This window comes from Gossypium arboreum, chromosome 3, assembly GCF_025698485.1.
Source record: "Gossypium arboreum isolate Shixiya-1 chromosome 3, ASM2569848v2, whole genome shotgun sequence".
In the NCBI taxonomy this organism is placed as follows: Eukaryota; Viridiplantae; Streptophyta; class Magnoliopsida; order Malvales; family Malvaceae; genus Gossypium; species Gossypium arboreum.
The window spans coordinates 10,969,233-10,975,232 of NC_069072.1; positions in this window are offsets into that span (position 1 = coordinate 10,969,233).

A 6,000-nucleotide genomic window follows, 5' to 3' on the forward strand; every position below is an offset into this window, starting at 1 on the left:
TTGGAATGGTTAATCACGATCATACTTTGTGCTATATATGCTAAAGGGTTGGTTAAATCATGGAAACTATGTAATAGGTAAAGTCTACCTTAAAGGCGGATCTTGACAAGAAGATGGTGTGAATTTGAAAAATCACTAAAAATATTAGGAATGGAATTAAATAGTGAATAAATTATGTAATCGAACCTTCATGAATCTACTTTCATATGGAAGAAACGAAATGGTCATATGAGTCGTATTTTAAGAGATATTTAAGTTTCCGTGGGACAGGGCCAGAGCAATTTCTGGATCCCCTGATCTGACTTTGGAAATTCATTATAAATTAACCAGAGATAAATAGAAGTCATGCCATATATGTATAGATTCCTTTTCGAGTCTAGTTTTATTAGAAATAAACGGCATAAGTATTGAAGCCCTGTACAGGAAGATATATAAGTCGTAATGCATGAAGGTCAAAGCAGTCGAACCCTATAACAGGGGAGAATTTAACTAATAAACTGTACTAATTGGCCTGACCAAAAATTCTAGAAAAAAATTTGTAGATGGATATAAGACTAGTTTCGGGGAAAATTTACGAAACTGATTTTCGAGTTTTGAAACTCAAGATATGATTTTTAAGGTGACAGTGACGCAGTTAGTCAGCTTGTCTGGAAATTGTTAAAATGGACTGGGAAAATAAGTGAATTAAGTCTGTTAACCCCTCGTGTCCGACTCCGGCAACGGTCTCGGGTACGGGGTGTTACAGACGGAACCTGCCCAACCGTTATCCGTAAAATCAAACAGATTGTTGCTCGATTCTTTCACATATCTCAACCCCTATTTTTTCGTTCATTGCAAGTACATGAGTACCCTATTTGCAAGAGCATAACGAATCTTGCTCAACTTGCTCATGAACCTTGAAAGAACACTTGCGAGTTGAACAATAACGGGCCTTATATTAGTGCAATAAATTAAAAATCCCACTAAGGTTCGGTAAAGTTTCTCATCAGTCATCTCACTGTCATCTTCTTGTTTCAACTTCTTATTAAGTGCCATTGGCATCGGCACTGATTTACAAGTCAACATCTAAAACTTCTTCAACAGGTTCTCCACATACATTTCTTGCGAAATAAAAATTTTGCCACTTCATTGCTTGACTTGAAAACAGAGAAAAAACATCATAAGGCCAAGATCAAACATCTCAAACTCTTTAATCATGGCCCTTTTAAAATCTTCAACCATCTTCATATCAATTCTTGCATAGATCACATCATCAACGTAAAGACAAACTATTAGAAAGTTCCCATTTACTCCAACCTTTACATAGAGGGATGGTTCACTCAGGCTCTGTATAAGACCAAATGGCTTAAAGTACGAGTCAATCTTGATGTTCCATGCTCGAGGGGCTTGTTTTAACTCGTAAAGAACCTTTTGAAGCTGATACACTTTTTTTCTTTTTTCCCCTTTATGACATATCCTTCGGGCTGGCGTATATATACTTCTTCTTCCAACTCTCCATTTAAGAAGGCTGACTTGATGTCGAGTTGGTACACCTTCATCTCTAACAGAGATGACAAAGCAAGAATAGTTCTTATCATCTCCATTCGAGCAATCGGTGCAAAGGTCTAGTTGAAATCGACCCTTAGCTGTTGAGAATAACCTTCTGCAACCACTCTGGCCTTGTACTTTTGAATGCTTCCATCCTCCTTATACTTCATCTTGAATATCCATTTCAATCCAATTGTATCATTTCCTCCTGGAAAATCGACTAATTCCCACGTCTAATTTTCTTAATACTCCCAATCTTTTCATTCATGGCTTCTTTCCATGCTTCTTTCTTTGCAACTTCCTCATAATTTTGTGGTTCTCTAACAAACAAAACAAAATTACTTCTAACGAATATGTCGGATAAGGAGTGATACCTTAGAGGAGAATCTGAGTCTGATTCGTCACTTGACATAGAAACTCTAAAGTTTTCACCTCCATCCTGTTTTGTATCCTCAGAGTTGGTATAGGGGCATCAGCTGGTGGAATTTTCCCGACTCCACTAGGTACAACTATATCTTTGTATCTCAATTCCAAGAAGTCAATTCGTCGAAAATTACATCCCTTGACAAAATCAGCTGACTAGTTTTTGGGTTATAAAGACGATACCCCTTAGACTCATCACTGTACTCAATAAAAATAAACCTTTCTCCTTTTTCATCAATTTTTCTTGATTTTGTGATAGAACATGTGCGTAGGCAATGCACCCGAAAACTTTGAGCTAACTTATAACCGGCTTTCAATCATACCAGGATTCAGATGGAGCCCTATCCAAAATCGTCTTTATTGGAGAGTATTCAAAATAAACAGGCGTATTCACATCTTCAGCCTATAATTTGTTCGGAAGACCTTTCCCCTTAAGCACGCTACGATCCCTTTCTTTCATTGTTTGATTATTTCTCTCAGCAACATTGTTTTGCTAAGGATTGTGCCTCACGATGAGTTGTCATTGAATCTCATTCTCCTTACAATACTTAAGGAAAGGCTTGTATATAAACACTCCTCCTCAGTGATTCAGAGATTCTTGATCGAACATCCATTTTGCTTCTCAACAAGAGTTTTGAAGTGTAGGAAAGTGCTGAAAGCATCAGACTTTTTGTTGAGAAAATAGGCTCAAATCATCCTCGTAAAATAATTAACAAAGATAATAGAGTACTTCTTGTTACCGAGTGAAGAACTTCGAGTTGGACAACATATATCAGCATAGACATGCGCTAAGGGGTTTCTATCTCTCCAAGATATCTTCGACAATGGAAACCGGTGCATCTTCTCGTACACACGACCCTCACAAACTCTCTCTTTTAGATGAATCATAAGAAATCTAGCCACCATCTCTTTTGTTTCAAAAGCAGCAAACTCTTAAAGTTCAAGTTTCCATATCTCAAATGCCATAGGTTCGATTCATCATTATCTCCACATTTGAGAGCATAACTTTGCAACTTCACCGTATTGAATAGAAACAAACAATTTGCATTTATCTTCACAGAAGTCACTCTCACATTATTTTTATTATCGATGATATCACAATAATTATTATCAAAAATCAACTTATAATCATTCTTCATCATTTCTCCAACACTCAACAAGTTATGCACAATCTTTGGAGAATAATATACATCGTGAATATGTCTTTTGTTACCTCCATCTGTGGGGACAGAAACAACTCATCACCCTTTAATTTTTATGTGCTTATTGTCACCAAGTTCCAATTGCATGGATAACTTTTCGTATAGCACAACGAAAGATTCTCAATCTCCAGTAATGTGGTGGTTGTATCCACTATTAAGAAATCACATCTCCTTGGCGCTACACTTAGAAAGTTCCCATTTACTCCAACCTTTATATAGAGGGATGGTTCGCTCAGGCTCTGTATAAGACCAAAGGGCTTAAAGTACGAGTCAATCTTGATATTCCATGCTCGAGGGACTCGTTTTAACTCGTAAAGAACCTTTCGAAGCTGATACACTTTTTTTCTGTTTTCCCCTTTACGACATATCCTTCGGGCTAGCGTATATATACTTCTTCTTCCAACTCTCCATTTAAGAAGGCTGACTTGATTTCAAGTTGGTACACCTTCATCTCTAACAGAGATGACAAAGCAAAAATAGTTCTTATCATCTCCATTCAAGCAATCGGTGCAAAGGTCTTATTGAAATCGACCCTTAGCTGTTGAGAATAACCTTCTGCAACCACTCTGGCCTTGTACTTTTGAATGCTTCCATCCTCGTTATACTTCATCTTGAATATCCATTTCAATCCAATTGTATCATTTCCTCCTGGAAAATAGACTAATTCCCACGTCTAATTTTCTTAATGCTCCCAATCTCTTCATTCATGGCTTCTTTCCACGCTTCTTACTCTGCAACTTCCTCATAATTTTGTGGTTCTCCAACAAACAAAACAAAATTACTTCCAACGTATATGTCAGATAAGGAGTGATACCTTAGAGGAGAATCTGAGTCTGATTCATCACTTGACATAGAAACTCTAAAGCTTTCACCTCCATCCTGTTTTGTATCCTCGGAGTTGGTATAGGGGCGTCAGCTGGTGGAATTATCCCGACTCCACTAGGTACAACTATATCTTTGTATCCCAATTCCAAGAAGTCAATTCGTCGAAAATTACATCCCTTGACAAAATCAGCTGACTAGTTTTTGGGTTATAAAGACGATACCCCTTAGACTCATCACTGTACTCAATAAAAATAAACCTTTCTCCTTTTTCATCAATTTTTCTTGATTTTGTGATAGAACATGTGCATAGGCAATGCACCCGAAAACTTTGAGCTAACTTATAACCGAATTTCAATCATACCAGGCTTCAGATGGAGCCCTATCTAAAACCATCTTTATTGGAGAGTGATTCAAGATAAACCAGCGTATTCACATCTTCAGCCTAAAATTTGTTCGAAAGACCTTTCCCCTTAAGCACACTACGATCCTTTTCTTTCATTGTTTGATTATTTCTCTCAGCAACATTGTTTTACTAAGGATTGTGCCTAACGATGAGTTGTCATTGAATCTCTTTCTCCTTACAATACTCAAGGAAAAGCTTGTAAATAAACACTCCTCCTCGGTGATTCAGAGATTCTTGATCGAACATCCATTTTGCTTCTGAACAAGAGCTTTGAAGTGCAGGAAAGTGCTGAAAGCATCATACTTTTTGTTGAGAAAATAGGTTCAAATCATCCTCGTAAAATAATTAACAAAGATAATAGAGTACTTCTTGTTACCGAGTGAAAAACTGCGAGTTAGACAACATATATCAGCATAGACAAGCTCTAAGGGTTTTCTATCTCTCCAAGATATCTCTGACAATGGAAATCGGTGCATCTTCTCGTACACACGGCCCTCACAAACTCTCTCTTTTGGATGAATCATAAGAAGTCTAGCCGCCATCTCCTTTTGTTTCAAAAGCAGCAAACTCTTAAAGTTCAAGTGTCCATATCTCAAATGCCATAGGTTTGATTCATCATTATCTCCACATTTGAGAGCATAACTTTGCAACTTCACCGTATTGAATGGAAACAAACAATTTGCATTTTTCTTCACAGTAGTCACTCTTATATTATTTTTATTATCGATGATATCACAATAATTATTATCAAAAATCAACTTATAACCATTCTTTATCATTTCTCCAACACTCAACAAGTTATGCACAATCTTTGGAGTATAATATACATCGTGAATATGCCTTTTGTTACCTCCATCTGTGGGGACAGAAACAACTCATCACCCTTTAATTTTTATGTGCTTGTTGTCACCAAGTTCCAATTACGTGGATAACTTCTCGTATAGCACAACGAAAGATTCTCAATCTCCAGTAATGTGGTGGTTGTATTCACTATTAAGAAATCACATCTCCTTGGCGCTATACTCCACATCCTTAGATGAATAAAATAGCTTCTCGACATCATTTTCTTTCGTAAAATTTTCCTTAAATTCTACAGCTTCACCTTTCTCTTTAAACTAGCAGTCCTGTTGAGAATGATTGGGAACTTTGCACCAAGTGCAAAGATGCTAGCAATCTCTTTATTAATGTCCAAGCTTTTTACAAATATGGCATTATGAGTCTGACCCGTGCTCCCCCGAAGATGACTTCCTTCCATGTCTCTGACCACAACTTTGACCCGAGCCTCCTCATCCTTTCTTCGATGATCCTCTATTGAATGATGGACCTCCTCTTTGTTCCTATTTCGCATCAAAATTCTTTTCCCAAGGTTGACCTTTACTTGAAAAGCTTGCTCCAATGGCTGATTCTTATAGCTATTGAATTTGACATAATGTGCCTCTAGAGAGCTAAACAACTCTTTCTAAGTTAGCTGCGATGTGTATTTTGTCTCCTCTATCACAACAAAAATATGATCAAACTTTTTTCGGTAGTGGCCTTAGAATTCTTTCCACTACTTTCTTCTCAAGAATAGCATCACCACAACCCTTGATTTTGGTTGACAATCTCAGCCACCCATGAAGA